The sequence below is a fragment of the Eleutherodactylus coqui genome, chromosome 7, assembly GCF_035609145.1.
Source record: "Eleutherodactylus coqui strain aEleCoq1 chromosome 7, aEleCoq1.hap1, whole genome shotgun sequence".
NCBI lineage: Eukaryota > Metazoa > Chordata > Amphibia > Anura > Eleutherodactylidae > Eleutherodactylus > Eleutherodactylus coqui.
The window spans coordinates 127,182,468-127,200,100 of record NC_089843.1 but is presented as its reverse complement, the minus strand read 5'-3'; positions in this window follow the sequence as shown (position 1 = coordinate 127,200,100).

The following is a 17,633-nucleotide window of genomic DNA, read 5'->3' as shown; positions in this document are numbered from 1 at the left end:
TTAAGATGGTACAAATGTTCCTCTCTGTCTGCTGGGTTGGAGCAGATCTGGTTATACCTGATGGCCTGGCTGTAGATGATGAACTTTTTGATGTGTTTAGGATGGAAACTGTCCCATCTGAGGTATGTAGGCCGATCAATCGGTTTTCGGTATAGGGATGTCTGTATTGAGTTGTTTGAAATCTTTATGGTGGTGTCCAAAAAGTTTATTTCGGTATACGAGTAGCTTAATATCAGGTTTATGGTGGGGTGGAATGCATTGAATCTCATGGAATTTTATTAATTCTTGTTCGGTGTGGGTCCAGATGATCATGATGTCATCAATGTAGCGGAAGTAGGCCAATGGTTTGCTGGAGCAGGAGGCCAGAAAGTCACTCTCCAGTTTTGCCATAAAAAGGTTGGCATATTGTGGTGCCATTTTACTGCCCATGGTGGTTCCGCTGAGTTGGAGGAATATCTCTTTGTCAAAGGAGAAATAATTGTGTGTGAGGATGAATCTTGTGAGTTTGTGTGTGTAATGGAACCCACTACTATGTTAAAAGCAGATTCCTACTTGTACCTGGATTTTCAAACATGTATCATCTGTATATTTAATTTTATGATCCCTCTGAGCTGATGGAGAGTGTTAGGGCTCAAACCCACAACCTCTTTTGTTCTAGTTGGCAGCGCTCTCTGCTAGGCTATCCAGGACTTGGAAAGTTCCGTAGCTGAAACCTAGCTTTATTCTGTATTTCTCAGTTACCTAGTTCTTGGCTCTTGGTCCTGCCCTCTGTTCCTAATTGAACTTCCTATATAAGCCTAGCCCTGCCACTCCTTCAGTGTGTGATTATTGTGCTCCACCACCTTGATCAAACTCCTCTTTCCCCCGGCTCCTATACAAGCATACCGATACTTACTGCTGCTGACCTTTAGCTGCCATTGAATATGCTTCCGTCTCATCCATTTGTAATGCATACCGATACCTCCTGCTGCTGACCTCTGGCTTCCATTGACTACACTTCTGTCTCATCAATTTGTACTGCACACCGTGACTTCCCGATAATGACTCCTGGCTATTCTGACTACTCCCCAGTGACCGGCTCAGCTACTACACCTGCGGCTCCAATCCAGCATCAGTAAGATGCGACAGGAGGAGCCAAATGTTATACTGTCTTCTATACACTGCACATGGCACAAACAACAGATTTTAGTCCCTAAATCCAGCACAAACACAGGTATAACTTCATCAGGAAGGATGCTAGAGAAGTACTGAGCAGTGTAGATGTCAGATTTCAGTAGTTGAGAGAAAGCAAATAACTTATCATGTTAATCAAGCTCTAAATGCCATGTCGTGTGAGTTTCTGCCTCTCTCCATCCCTTTCCCTGCTTTCCTATCTATTCTATAGAATTAATAGGCTGAAATCCACGGCAGGCCTGTGACCCAACTCTAGACCCAAGATTACCATAGCAACCCATCAACTCACTCAATTGCTTTAGGAGACCCCCAGCCAGTTGCTTAGACAGCATGGTCAGTATCAATTGCAGTATTTAGGTTAAGCAGCCGTTATTGTAGCTGGCTGCGGCTTTAGCCTTGCCACAGCTGTTAGTTGTAAGAAACGGATATGCAATGCACTTGGCTCCAGAGCCTGTTACATACCTTCTGGATATGTCCAACATGAGTCATCAAGGGGTTAAGGTCTTTAGCACTCCCTTTTAATTGCAGACTAATATGCATTTTAGACTTGTGCAGTATTTGTTTTAGAAAAGTTACAAGTTGATTCCATAATTTTTTCTCGGTCTGGAAAAAGTATACCATTGATTAAAATGGCATCAAGCCTGTGTGTGGCTTAAATAAAGATGGAATTCCTTTAATTCTATTCACTGACGTATTTGCGGCTCCAACACATCATTCCCATTGATTAAAATAATGTAATATTTTTTTCTGAAGAAGGGGGGGGAGGGACTTGCTATTTGTATAGCACCAACTTATTTCACAGTGCTTTCAGGTAATTGATGGATACTCATCAAAAATGGATACTCATTTTTCCAACCTCAGAAGGATGGAAGGCTACCTGAACCATGCAGGGATTGAACTTGCAAGCTCCAGGTCGTGAGTAAGAGCATAGAACTGCATACTGCTGCCTAAACACTCTGCGCCACACAGGACACAGGACATACAGTTACATCCTCTGTGTAGAGGGTTTGTATGTTGGGAGATCGGGGTCCAATCTCATGCAATGCAATGTGGATGCCAGCTGTTTCTCACAGCTGACACCTGCCCGTAACAGCTGTGATTAGCATTCCCACTGATTGTGGCATTTAACACTTCAAATGCCACAGTCAATTCTGCCAGTGGCATTTAAATGCTCCATTTGCCGTTCAGGGATCCCAAATGGCCCCTCTGCCTAAAGCATTATCTATCAGAAGTCTCATCCTGCTACCTCTTTCCAGTATAAATAATAATAATAATCTTTATTTGTATAGCGCCAACATATTCCGCAGTGCTTACATAGACAGGGGGAATACAGAAAGACAAAATACAAAAAATTACAGAACCACGGTTACAATCGTTATCAGTTGATGGAAACAATAGGGGTGAGGGTCCTGCTCCAACGAGCTTACATACTACAAGTAATGGCGTGATACAGAAGGTAAAATGGCTGGAGATGTGCACAGTATGGCAAGGTGGAGAATGAGGGATGCTATATACAGACAATGGTCAGACATTTAGCTAGGCGACAGCAGGATCAGTATGACTGCAGGAGCAGTTTATGACGGCTAGCAGGGATTGCAGTCAGTAGGTCAGGGAGCATGTTATCAGGCGGCGTACAGAGGGGTTTGTTAAGGGAATGTGGTATGCCTCCCTGAAGAGGTGCGTTTTTAGAGCACGCCTGAATTTTTTCAAGTCCTGGATTGCCCGGGTATCCTTTGGTAGTGTGTTCCAGAGGACTGGTGCTGCTCTGGAGAAGTCCTGGAGGCGGGAGTGAGAAGTTCGAATTAAGGGGTGTGTAGTCTAGTTTTGTTTGCCGAGCGGAGAGCCTGGGTAAATGTTTTAATACTGCTCATAAGACAGAGGAATGCCTATCTTACCCTCAACTGAGGGCATGGAGAATACTCATAAATCTGCTGCCTTCACCTCCATGCACTCATTTCAGGGAATCTGAGCAACGCTACTGGGAACTTCAAAGCCCTGTGCATGAGCATTGTAACTTGCAGATACTGCGTTCTCCTGAGCACATCCCCAGAGAATCCAGCCCAGTCGGCTTCACACCTTGTGTGTTTGAAATGTTTCCATCCTACAAACTATAGCCAGCAACTTGCAGGTAGGAAGAAGGCAGTAAAATTACAACTGCTCAAAAAACACAACTGCGTATGTCCCACAGCCGTCCTCTTATACTCAGTAGCCATGGAAAGGAATGGCCGAACCAGGAGTTACTGCACATGATCAAACAAGGTTCGCTCAAAAGAACCCACCCAGGCCCCTAGGGTTATGCTCAGATGTCACTTCGCAAGCACAGCCACCTCTGCTGGACTGTAGCGGTGGCCATAACCCATGAAGACCACATGTAAACGAAAGATACTGGATAATATACAGGAACTAGCGAAGAAAAAGAATTTAAGTATTTGTCGCTTTTACTAACTGTATAAAATAGACTGTATGGGATACAATTACTGAAATGGGAATACTCCTTTAACTTTTTCTTCACATAAAAAAAATGGCGAAAAAAAACATTTTAAAAAATGAAGAAAAAGCAGAATAAGCATTAATTTGTCCTTCATTGGCCTTTGTCCTCTTGATCATTTTCATGTACCTCCATCGATTTATTAAGTCATGTATTTGGTGTTCAAATGAAAAAGATTTTCTTTTTTTAATGCTGTCCTGTTCTCCTCCATTTCATGTATGGAGTATTCCTGCAGTAGTCTTCAACTTCCACAAAATTGAATATATGAATAGGATCCAGCAATTTTCTTTGTAATGGGCAGAACAGATTTTCGGAAGATATTCTTGGCTTGGATGTCCTATACAGTACATTAGTTTTCCCACCATATCACAGATGCTTTCTTTTTTAGAAGTTCTGGACCCTTTTCTGTGGTAGTTGTAGAAAATAAAATCAAAATTAAAAGTGTCAGGAAACATTTGGGTTCAATGAGGCAGAAAACTATTTTAATACATTAGGGGAACATAGATCACTGAGGCAACCTGGCTGAAGTATTTACTCATAGATTTTGAAATGCATTCTAGGTGGAAGCTAGGTACTGCAGAGTTTGTCTTAACCCCTTGAGTGGCGGGTTTCCTACCACCCTGTCAGACCCACCATATTACAGGATATAAATATTAGGTTAAGTGTCAATCCTGGTATACAGGCAGGTAGGAACTATTAGGGGTTGATCCAGGGAACAGTCTGATTGCCATTAGGGAGTCGGGAAGGAATTTTCCCCCCAAAAGGGCTAATTGGCTTCTGGCCTTGGGGTTTTTTGCCTTCCTCTGGATCAACACAGTAGGATAGACAGGCTGGACTAGATGGACAATGTCTTCATTCGGCCTTACATACTACTACCAGTGCAGGTTTTTTAAAATGGTCTAATCATTGAATTTCAACTAATTTTGCAGTTGCGTCTCAAGAGCCATAACTTTTTCATTTTTCCATTGACATGGCCACATAAGGGCTTGTTTTTTGCGGGACAAGTTGTGATTTTTTAAACAGGGGGGAGGAAAAAAAGAAATGGGGGGGAAAAAAAAGGGGGCCATGTCATTAAGGGATTAAATAATGTATTAACTTCCTTCTCTGGGTCATTACGATGCATGGATACCACATGTGTGATTTTATTTTTGATTTTTTACAAAGTAAAGGGAGACAAGTGTTTTTATTATTTTTTTATTATTTTTTTACTTTTGTTTTGTCCCTTTAGGGGACTTCCACAGGGACCCATCAGGACCCCCCTGATCACATTCCGGGGGTCCGATGGTGACAGCCCTTTACATGCTGCAGTGACAGCCCTGTACATGCTGCAGTCACATAGACTGCCTTATGTAAAGGGTTAACACAGCAGAGAGCGGAGGTTTTCTCTGATCTCTGCTGTAAGAGCAGGTACCTAGCTGTCCTCTGACAGCCAAGCACCAGCTCTCCCTGCCACAGAGACCATCGGCTTGCTTCTGACAAGCCGATGGTCTCTATGGCAACCTGTAAACAAAGCAGGAGACTTAGAAGCAGGAGATTGCCAGCATATCGGCAATATCTTCTGCTGGTTTTTCAAAGCCCTTGCTTTGTTCTCTGTGGGTCTGTGCAGGCAGAGCACAATGACACAGCTTGTGGCATTGTGCTCTGCAGCTCCCATAGTGATACATAGCCTGGAAATCTTCCAGACTATATCACTATCGGCAGTGGAGCTCGTCCCGGAAAATTTCCGGGCGTGCCACTCAAGGGGTTAATTGTACCAGTGTTACATTTTGGCCATGATGTTTTAGAAAAAAAAGTCTATGGTCTTAAAAATATGAAAAAGAGGTATAAACACAATAAAGGGTGCTTGTAAGCATTCCCTGTTTTTTTGTTCATCACCCTCTCCCCCCAAAAAATAAATTAAAATGAATCACTACGTTCTATGTATCTCAAAATGGTGCCAATGAAAACTACAGCACAACTTATTCTGCCAAACCACAGGAGAACCACTGTGTCTCCACTCTTAACTGCTCCTTGGTTTCAGGGTCATACAAATAAATCCAGGTCTCATCCATAGTGACCAGTCGATCCAGGAAGTTCTTATCAGTCTGGAAACGCTGACAAATGGACCGGGAAGTTTTCACTCGCATGTTTTTATGATCTGTTGTCAAACATTTGGGGACCCACTTTGCAGATCGCTTCTTCATGTTCAAATGTTTATGGATAATGACACAAACACATTCATGAGAAATCCCCATGATGCCTGCTATTCCTTTAGCTGAAATAGGCCGATTCTCCACTATGAGGTTGTGCACAGCATCCACGATCTCCGGAACAACAACCTCTCTCGGTCGTCCAGGACGTTCCTCATCATTGGTGCTGAAGTGGCCCGTTTTAAATTTGACAACCCAGTTCTTAACTGTAGAATATGAAGGGCATTGATCCCTCAATGTCTGCGACATATCACCATGAATATCCTTCACCGACTTTCCTTGCAGAAACAAGAATTTCATCACTCCTCTGCTCTCATTTGCTGTGAATATCGCCTTAGACTCTGACATTTTGTTTTCCGGCGTGCCTAGATCACTGTTGCCATAAGCTACAAACACAAAATTTTGAAAACATATATTAGATACATAAGGCTTTCATGTGATGTAACATTCGTTACCATAGAAACAAAAAAAGAACACAAAGCCAAAGACTTATCAGCACCCCCTCATATATTACGCGCAATCCTTTGTCATTTTGGCCTGTCTTAAAAATTAATTTTTGCATTGTCCTTTTTGCTTTGTTGCCTAGAATTTTTTCCTTTTGTCCTTTTTGCATGTCTAAAATATTATCTATCTTCTTGTTACAGATTTCTGGCCACTGGCAACTCTTTTGCCTTGTTGCATTTTGAATTTTGTTGGGTCACTGCACAATTGCCAGAATTGTGAGGAGTACATGCTGCATTATTTGGGAGCGGCTTAAGGCAAGTCTGATGCTGCCACCCACCAAGCAGCAATGGCTAAACATTGCTGCAGGATTTAAAGAATCAGAGCAGTTGTCTAACTGCATCGGGGCCCTGGATGATAAGCACATCCATTTAAAGAAGCCACCATGCTCAGGGTCACAATATTTTAATTACAAACAGTACTGATCAGTAGTCCTGCTGGTGGTAGCCAACAGTGACTACCAAATAGTACTAGTTGATATTGTGGCCTTTGGAAGCACTTCTGACGTTTGCATCTTCCTGCCTTCCAGAATGGGCCAGCGGCTTCTTTCCAACCAGCTGTCCCTGTCAGAGCCACAGTTGCTTCCTGATTCTTCAGGTCCAACGACCCTATTTATAAATGTCATAGATGAGGGGTTTGGCCTGTCAGCCCATGTTCTGCGGCAATTTCCCCGCAAAGGGTTGGACACCAGATGGAGGGTCTTTAAATATAGACTCACGCATGCTCGGAGGTTCATCAAATGTGCTTTTGGACTTCTCTGCAGTAAATGGCAAGTTTTCTTGGGCACTATTCATAAGAACCCTGAAAACGCGTGTTTGGAAGTTAAAGCCGCTGTTGTTCTGCACAAATTTTGCCGGATAAATGACGCGGGTTGGACGCTCATGGATGATCAACTTCCTACAACTGCAACAGTTGCAGGGGTTGATCAGAAGCAAGCGATTTGGCCTGCATCTTGTGGGCTTCAGGTTAGAAACCACTTAGCGCAACACCTTCTGACTCCTCAGGGAGCAGTTCCGTGGCAGCTGGCCTCTATTCATGAAGCCTGAGGATCTGAACTTTCTAAACAATGTTTTGATTTTTTTCTCCCGTCTTCCAAATTTTTTTATTAGGTAGTGGTTTTTTTTGTTAGGAACTGGCAAGCAAATGAGGACCATTGATGCGGGTTGCGAGTTTACATAATATGGCCAAACGTAGCCAACGTGATAAATGTGTATTAGCTGTATTTGGCCATATTATAAACTAATACCTCATTTTTCATTACTTTTGTGGGTTTAAAAAATTGATTTAAATAAAATAAAAATGTTTTGTGAAAAGGGTATGTGATTTTAGTGGGTGTGTAGCACTACTCTCAGGCAATCACTGGCATCGCATTGTCTTAGCGAGCGCTGCATTGATTGTCTGAGAGAGATGCTCACTGCCCAATCTGAGCGTGCACTTCCTGGAGGCAGGATTTATTAATGCCACAACCAGGAAGCTATTTTATTTCAGTGGTCGAAGGGTGCAGGCTGACCCGCGGAGCTACGGAACTTCGCAGACCAGCAGGAAGGCACGGAACTGGCTGCTAGGTAAGTTCTGTTTCCCCGAAAATGAGACCATATATTTCCCCGTAAGTGGTCTTAGTTTCAAGGGATTACAAATAATACTTATCTACCAGCTGTGTTCCGTGTATTTCCACTGGTCTCCGAGCTCAAATGCACTTGCTTGCAGTCCTCAGACGCCAACAGAAGGTCACTTCCTGCTTGCAGGCTACATAAATCCCACCTCAAGGACAAAAGGACTCTGTTTGGTTCTCGTAAACTAGCAGCCAATTAATGCCGTGCTCGATGAATCGATCAAAGCCATCAAATTGTTTCATTGAGCACTGCATTGATTGCCTGGCAGCTCTGGAGAACCAATCAGAGGCATTGCTTCCTGGAGGTGGGATTTATGAATCCCGATACCAAAAAGCGATCTTTTGTCAGTGGCTGAGGACTGCAAGCAAGCGCACCACAGACCAGTGGGAGAACACAGACCGCGGCTGATAGGTAAAGCATTTTTTAAGAACTGCTGGAGCCGGAGATCAGGGATCATAGGCAGAGGCAGATATGACCAGGTAATGGGGAGGAAGGGGTTAATTTCTAGGAATTTGCTAGAAAGGTGGGGGGAGTCAAAAGGGGAAAGCTGGGGGGGTAGGGAGGAGCTAGTTTGGGTGGGGTAGCTCACTTCCAAGGAGACGGTGAAGAGTGAAGACTGCAGAGGAAGACCAGGAAAAGAAAAGCAGTGACCAGGAGAAGAGTGAAGACCACAGAGAAGACCGGGAGAAGAAAAAAGCAGTGACCAGTAGAAGAGTGAAGACCACAGAGAAGACCGGGAGAAGAAAAAAGCAGTGACCAGTAGAAGAGTGAAGACCACAGAGAAGACCGGGAGAAGAAAAAAGCAGTGACCAGTAGAAGAGTGAAGACCACAGAGGAAGACCGGGAGAAGTTTGGAGTTTGTACAAGGAGAAGAGAAAAGGGGCCCGAGAAGAAGACCGGGAGACGGCCTGAAGGAGGAGAAGAATCGGCGGGTAGAAGACGGTGCAGCGGGGTTAAGATGGAAGCCATCCTGGGTCGGATCCGGGCAGCGGCAGAGGAGAGGGGCCTAAACTGGCTGGTCCGGATGTTGGAGGAGTCCCCGGAAGAAGCAGCGCCGGCCCCGGCTGCGGAGGTTTCAGTGGCTGTCCCGGCGATGGAGAGGGAGAGGAGGCCACGGAGGGCACGCGCGCCTGCGTGTCTTAGCCCGAAGCAGGCCCCCTCCCGGCGGCGGCATTTGCGGAGCCCCTTCCCGGCCCCACCACGTGTAGTCCCTCTGGCAACCCCTACTGGCAGGGGAAGGAGGCCGGGGGGGGGCGGCTGCTCGGCGCCGTGAAGGTCCTGGGGCGGAAGGCGGGCCCCGGGACAGGATGTCCCTGAGCGGTGCGGCGACAGCGGCGGAGAGCAGGCAAGGAGCGAGGGGCCATGCACCCACGGGAATGGCGGTCGGGGCGCGGCCTCGGCGCAGCGGCAGGCTGGAACCGGAAGTGGCCGAAGATGGGGGCAGTAGTCGGCACCCCAGCAGCAGGGAGGTGGCCGGAATGTCCCCGGCACCAAGAAGAGCGGCTGGCAACCACAGGGAGCGGTTACAGCCTGAAAGCAGCACGGCGCCTGAGAGGAGCAGCGACCAGGAGGATGGCGGCGCGGAACGTCGGGTCAGGGGAGAAGCGGCTGTTGGGTCCACAGCCCCGACGCAGCCAGGTGAGAACTCTATGTGGTGTATGTCTGATGCAGGAAGCCAGTTAGCGCGCACGGGGGTGGGGGCGCATTTGCCGGCGGGTGGCGCAGCGTTAGCAAGTGTGTTGAGTGGGGGGGGGGGGGAATGGGGGCGCTGCTCGGCGTGTTGTGTGGCTTGCTCATGCGTGAGAGTGGGGGGGGGGGTACTGCTCAGGCCGCACGGGCTGCGGTCGCCGCTTGCTGCGTCATCCAGCATTGCGAGCTCGCCAAGCGTAGGCTCGACTGGGGGTGGCCAGGTGGCGTGGGGAGCAGTATCGAGTTCCCCTCCTTCAGCGGTATCGGCGTGGCGTGTGGATGCAAGTGCATCTACAGCATCAGTAAGTACTCAGGACGTTGGCAGGGGTGTAGAGGCAGGGCGGTCATCAACAGTTGCCGTGCAGACGGAGAAAGAGGGGGATGGGGTTAGGCTCGATGACAGGGCAAGGGGGGAGGTGTATGTTTGCTTCGAGGGACCACTGGGGGCCCACTTGAAGAAAGAAATTAGAGACAAGATTTGGAAGGATGAGTATGTGGAGATATTCTCCCTCCTCCCCTTGGAGAAATTCAATCTGGACAAGGGGAAGAGGTCAGAATTTAAAAAGGAAGAGGAAGAGAAGCGTAGGTGGCACCTGATTCCCCAGACATTTACTGATTGGCTTCAGGCGTTTGCCATTTTTAGCAAGCGTCATTGGGGAAAAAGCGCCGGAGAATTCTTCCGGCCTTTTTTGCTACATGGATTCGATAGGTGAAGCCTATCGGGTCTATGGGGGCCAGACATGGCTCCGCTATGACGAGCAATTCAGGCAGCGTAAGGCGGTGCGCCCCTCCATTAGATGGGATCAGAAGGATATTGGGCTGTGGCTGAGGGTCATGGCCCCGGCACGTTTGGGGCAGCCTTTTCAAGGGGGCGCCGGGCCCTCGGGCCTGGCCTCCACATCAGGAACGGGGCAGGCGAGTGGAAATAGACCTGGCTATTGTTTGCAATTCAACGAGGGCCAATGTAAATTTGGGGCGACATGCAAATTTAAGCATGCCTGCTCCCACTGTAATGCCGGGTCCCACGGAGCAGCAAAATGTTTTAAAAAGGCTAGGGGGAGGGGGGCAGGGGGTGTTCCTAAAAGGGACGACCCCAGTGAAGGTGGAAGAGATGGTGCCCTTCTTAAATAGGTACCAGGATAGGGAAAAGGCGGATTTGCTGTTAAAGGGTTTTAGGGAGGGGTTTGTTATCCCTCCTCCGGCTCATTGCGTCCCATTTTCGGTTAAAAATTTACGTTCGGCGCGGGAGCATCCGGAGGTGGTGGGGGAAAAAATTGGGAAAGAAGTTAGTTTGGGTAGAATGGCTGGGCCGTTTTTAGAGCCTCCGGTGCCGCATTTTGTAGTGTCTCCGCTGGGGGTGGTCCCTAAAAAGGAACCGAACAAGTTTCGGTTGATTCATCACCTGTCTTACCCAAAGGGGGCATCGGTTAATGATGGTATCGACCCTGACAACTGTTCGGTGGTCTATACGTCATTTGATGCCACGTTGCGGTGGGTGAGGAAGTTTGGAAAAGGGGCGTTGTTGGCAAAGGTCGATATTGAATCGGCATTTCGCCTACTACCAGTAGCGCCGGAGAGCATTAGGCTGTTGGGGTGTTGTTGGGAGAAAAAAATTTATGCGGATCGTTGTTTGCCCATGGGGTGCTCTATCTCATGCGCGTACTTCGAGGCGTTTAGCTCGTTTTTAGAATGAGTAGTGAGAGATACCGCTGGTATGCAGTCGGTGGTCCACTACCTGGATGATTTTTTGTGCGTAGGGCCGGCGGGTTTGCCGGTCTGTGCAACATTGTTGGGCACGGTGCAGTGGGTGTCAAAGCGTTTTGGGGTGCCGCTGGCTCCCGAAAAGACGGAGGGGCCCACGACGTCCCTAAGTTTTTTGGGGATCCTCATCGATACAGAGGCATTACAGTGCCGCTTGCCTGAGGATAAATTGCGGGACCTGCAGACGGAAGTGGCAGCCGCACAGGTGGCAAAAAAGATCACGCTGCAGCGCTTGCAATCTGTCTTGGGCAAGCTTAATTTTGCCTGCAGGATAATGCCAATGGGGCGGGTTTTTGTCGGCGTTTAGCGGCGGCGACTGCAGGGGTGCGGGCCCCTCACCATTTTGTTAGATTAAAAGCTAGCCACAAGTAGGATTTGCTGGTTTGGGGGGAATTTTTAAAACAATATAATGGCAGGTCAGTGGTGATGGCCGAAGTGAGGGAGAACGCTGACTGGGAGCTGTTCACTGACGCGGCGGGCAGCGGCGGTTACGGGGCATATTTTTAAGGCAGATGGTGTGCGGGGGAATGGCCGGAGCAGTGGCGACGCGAAGGTCTGTTGCGTAACCTGGTATTGGAACTTTTTCCAATAGTAGCGGCCATAGCGCTATGAGGAGCTCACTTTCGGGATCGAAAGGTGAGGTTTCACTGTGATAATATGGGGGTGGTGCAGGTTATCAATAATTTGACGGCCTCATCGCCCCCCGTTGTGAATTTGTTGAGACACTTGGTGTTAGAGGCCTTAGCGCTGAACATGTGGATTGTGGCGGTGCACGTTCCGGGCACAGATAATTCAATTGTGGATGCTCTCTCTCATTTCCAGTGGGAGAGGTTCAGATCGCTGGCACCGGGAGCAGAGAGAGAGGGGAGGAAGTGCCCGGATCGGCTATGGAGCGCGGTAAGAGAGCAGTGGGGCACCTGATTGAGTGGTCCCTGGCTCGGGGGACGAGGGCGGCTTACAGCGCAGCGTGGCAAGAATGGGAAAGCTGGCTAGAACAGTGCGGGGGAGCGAGCTCAGTAGAGGATAGGGTGGGGGTACTTTTAAGTTGGCTAGGTAATAGTTCAGAGGAGGGGTGGTCCGTTGCAAGGGTAAATAAGTTTATGGCGGGGGTAGCGTTCGGGTGTAAAATGAGGGGGATCTCGGACATAACTAAAAATTTCACGGTTAGACAAGCGTTGAAGGGTTTTAGGAGAAGAGAAGGGAGGGCGGATTCTAGGAGGCCGGTGTCTTTTGATATGTTGGTAAAGTTAGGGGGGGCTATTGAAGTAGTTTGTAGGGTCAATTTTGAAAGGTCACTTTTTAAAGCTGCCTTTTCCTTAGCGTTTTTTGGCGCGTTAAGGGTTGGAGAGTTGGTCTCGCCCAGTAAATCTGTAGGGGGGGGGGGGGGTTGCAGATGGAAGACGTTAGATGGGTGGACGGAAGGGTAGAATTGTTGGTTTGACGGTCAAAGACGGATCAGGAGGGGCGCGGTCAACTTTTATGACTAGGGAGGGTCCCGGGGGCACTGATGTGCCTGGTGAGTTCGTCGGAGGAGTATTATCGGTTGCGGGGGGGGGGGGGGGGGCGATGGCCCCTTTTTTCAACACGAGAATGCGAGTTTTTGGTCGCGGTTTCAGTTTTCGGCAATTTTTAAGAGGTCCCTAGAGTTTATAGGTTTGGATAGCTCTCAATTTGGGTCACATTCCTTTAGAGTGGGCGTGGCAACGGAGGCCTCGGTTCAGGGAATGGAGGAGGAGGAGGTTAAGAGGATTGGGAGATGGGGGTCGGGCCGATATCGGTCATACGTCAGACCTCAGTTATAAAAAAAAATAATAATTTTTGTTTGACTTATTATGGTTTGTTTTCTTTCAGGTCGCTGCCCCGCCCTAGTGTGGATTTTAGGTCATTCATTTGTATTTTGGGGGGCAGAGCGAGCAAGAGTTAGGCGAGAGGGGAGGCAGTTGTGGTTGCCGCGTACCGAGGCTGTAGTCAGGTGGATAGGGATCAGGGGATTGTCGTGGGGTAGGGTGTTGGAAGAGGTAGAGAGGGGGGTTGCGTTGGATACGGTGCCAGATATACTTGTCCTGCACGCAGGGGGAAATGATCTAGGGCAGAGGCCATTTAGAGATCTGTCAAGGGATATCAGATATGATATCCTGAGATTGATGACGCCGTACCCAGGATTATTAGTTGTGTGGTCGGAGATAGTTCCGAGGAGAGTTTGGAGGGGGGTTTTATCGGTGAGGGGGTTGAACAAAGCGAGGATTAAATTAAACAGAGAAGTGTCCAGCTTTGTGGGGTTTCATGGGGGAATAGCAGTGCGTCATATTGACTTGGAAGCGGGGGTGGGGGATTATTGGAGGTCGGATGGGGTACACCTCAACGACATTGGGATAGACTTGTGGTTGGAGGGGATCGAGAGAGCCTTGTGGGGGTGGCGGGCTGCGCAGGCTTGAGAGGGTCAAGCCGTGCTGGCTGTGGAGGGGTCACTTGGAGCCAGTAAAAGGGGTAGTAGGGGGGTAGCAGGGGCTGGATAGCTTCCTTCCCCTATTTTAAGTGGTTTAGCTGTGGACTGTCGCCTTTGGGTCTCGCAGGGCGGGCCCTGCTGAGTTGGTGGGTGTGGTTAGCCAAGTTTGGCGAACCGGCCTCGGGGTCCGGATGAGGCGACCTGGGGCGAGGTAATGAGTGGTGGGCCCCCGAGTCTGTCGACTGGCGGCGGGGGCAATGGTAGGAGAATAGTGTCGCCTGAGTTGGAACTGCGACCGGCGGCAGGTGCAACTATTTTCCGGCGGTTATGGGTGAGGCGACAGGTCCAGTGGTGGGGCTCCAGGGATCTCTCTCAGGTTTAGTTCAGAGGGGGTTAATTGTTATTATTTGTTAATGTTATGTTTGTAAATAAACATGGCTGCTGTGGCCATATTTAATCCAAATTATTGAGTTGGTGTTTAATTGAGGGGGGAATGGGGAACAGTGTTGGAGTTAGGTCACAGTAGCATTGACTCCGTTTGCCCTGGTCATGTAATTCAGATACAGTTTTTTTCATGGTAGGGCTTATGTTTCCTGCAATCCCCAAAAAAGCATGGTAGGGCTGATTTTTTGGGAAACACAGTATTATAAGACATCCTCCAAAAATAAGACCCTATGCCTCTTTAAGGGCAAAAAATGATATGACCGGGTCTTGTTTGTGGGGAAACAGGCTGAAACATATTGGCAAAGATACCCTGCTTCACCGAAAATAAGACATACCCCGAAAATAAGCTTTATCTAAACTTTGTGGGGGGCTTGAAATATAAACTATATCCCAAAAAATAAGTCTTAGTTACACTACATCAGAAAACAAAATTACATTACCAAGCAGGCTTGGTCAAGGTCCATCCCGCTGCTCTCTAGACGTTCAGTGCGGTTCGGAGTGGTTCCTGCAGTCCATAGCCGCTCATACAACATCACTTCCTGGTAAAGGTATTCAGAAATCTCACCTCCAGGAAGTGAAGCCTGTGCTTGGTTCTTCGACCGCTGCTCGGCCATTCAATGCAGCGCTAGATAAACCAATCACAGCCATTGCTTTCACAATTATTACAACTTTATTAACTTATGCAATGGCAATTTTAAGTGAAGGAAACTTATTCTTTTATAAAACTTTACATTTGTTTATTATAAATTTTGGTACCGCAGCGAACCATGGCTGCTGGGTGAAGAAAATTGCAGACTGGAGTGTCCTGAGGCAGAGAGCTGATCTTCTGTGTGCTCCATACATTGGGGCCTGGGGAAGGTCTGGGGGGGAGGGCCACCAAGCTGCGCCTGGCGCTGGGCAAGGCATTCCCCGACTGCAATGCCAAAAGGCATGAAGGCCTTGTGTTAGCTTTTGGGCTGGGGGTGTGGGAGGGGGTGGTGGTGGCGGCGGAGGCTGCATAGTGGATAAGAACCATTGAGTGTGGCGTAGGCAAGATTGCTCCAGTGTATAATGCAGCTCTTATGGATAATTGGGTGGTGTAGCCACTTCAATCAAAACAGAAATATAGCCTTGTGTACTGAGGCGCAGTGTGTCCGGCATATTGTGCAGCGTTGCAGAGACAAATTGCCCATAAGCAGCGGCAGCGTCAGTTGGGGTATTCTGCTACCGAAGTACACTGAGGACCTCCTGCAGGCCGTGGCTATTGTTGCTGCAGCTTCAGCTGCAGTTGTTCTACCTCTTTTTTACTTCGGTGGGTGAGAGGTTGATGGAGTTCCGGATAAGCTGGTAGATGCAGACTCTGGCCCCTACAACCTCTGATGTCCTTTCTGTAGGCAAGTCCATGAAAACCGCCAAGGAGGTGTCTTCCTCTACATGCACAGCTAGTGTCTCTACTTCAGGTAAGTTGTCACTGGACCTGTGGTAAAGAGATGAATCATTAGTAGAGATGAGCGAGCACCAAAATGCTCGGGTGCTCGTTATTCGGGACGAACTTTTCGCGATGCTCGAGGGTTCGTTTCGAGTAACGAACCCCATTGAAGTCAATGGGCGACCCGAGCATTTTTGTATTTCGCCGATGCTCGCTAAGGTTTCCTTGTGTGAAAATCTGGGCAATTCAAGAATGTGATGGGAACGACACAGCAACGGATAGGGCAGGCGAGGGGCTACATGTTGGGCTGCATCTCAAGTTCACAGGTCCCACTATTAAGCCACAATAGCGGCAAGAGTGGGGCCCCCCTTCCCTCCCAAAAACTTTTACTTCTGAAAAGCCCTCATTAGCATGGCATACCTTAGCTAAGCACTACACTACCTCCAACAAAGCACAATCACTGCCTGCATGACACTCCGCTGCCACTTCTCCTGGGTTACATGCTGCCCAACCGCCCCCCTCCCCCCCACAGCACACACCAAAGTGTCCCTGCGCAGCCTTCAGCTGCCCTAATGCCTCACCACCCTCATGTCTATTTAGAAGTGCGTCTGCCATGAGGAGGAACCGCAGGCACACACTGCAGAGGTTGGCACGGCTAGGCAGCGACCCTCTTTAAAAGGGGCGGGGCGATAGCCCACAATGCTGTACAGAAGCAATGAGAAATAGAATCCTGTGCCACCGCCATCAGGAGCTGCACACGTGGGCATAGCAATGGGGAACCTATGTGTCACACACTATTCATTCTGTCAAGGTGTCTCTGCATGCCCCAGTCAGACCGGGCTTTTTAATTCATAGACACAGGCAGGTACAACTCCCTATTGTGAAGTCCCTGTCGACCGACAGCATGGGTGGCTTCCTGGAACCCACCGGCGGTACATAAAAATATCCCATTGCAGTGCCCAACACAGCTGAGGTAGTAATGTCGTGCTTAATGCAGGTGGGCTTCGGCCCACACTGCATGCCCCAGTCTGACTGGGGTTCTTTACAAGTGGAAACAGATGCATTTATAATTCCCTGTGGACCCACAGCAGGGGTGGGTGCCAGGAAGCCACCGGCGGTACATAGAAATATCCCATTGCATTGTCCAACACAGCTGAGGTAGTAATGTCGTGCTTAATGCAGGTGGGCTTCGGCCCACACTGCATGCCCCAGTCTGACTGGGGTTCTTTACAAGTGGAAACAGATGCATTTATAATTCCCTGTGGACCCACAGCAGGGGTGGGTGCCAGGAAGCCACCGGCGGTACATAGAAATATCCCATTGCATTGCCCAACACAGCTGAGGTAGTAATGTCGTGCTTAATGCAGGTGGGCTTCGGCCCACACTGCATGCCCCAGTCTGACTGGGGTTCTTTACAAGTGGAAACAGATGCATTTATAATTCCCTGTGGACCCACAGCAGGGGTGGGTGCCAGGAAGCCACCGGCGGTACATAGAAATATCCCATTGCATTGCCCAACACAGCTGAGGTAGTAATGTCGTGCTTAATGCAGGTGGGCTTCGGCCCACACTGCATGCCCCAGTCAGACTGGGGTTCTTTACAAGTGGACACATGTAGGTTAAACTCCGTGTGCACCTACAGCATGGATGGCTCCCTGGAACCCACCAGCGGTACATAAAAATATCCCATTGCATTGCCCAACACAGCTGAGGTAGTAATGTCGTGCTTAATGCAGGTGGGCTTCGACCCACACTGCATGCCCCAGTCTGACTGGGGTTCTTTACAAGTGGAAACAGATGCATTTATAATACCCTGTGGACCCACAGCAGGGGTGGGTGCCAGGAAGCCACCGGCGGTACATAGAAATATCCCATTGCATTGCCCAACACAGCTGAGGTAGTAATGTCGTGCTTAATGCAGG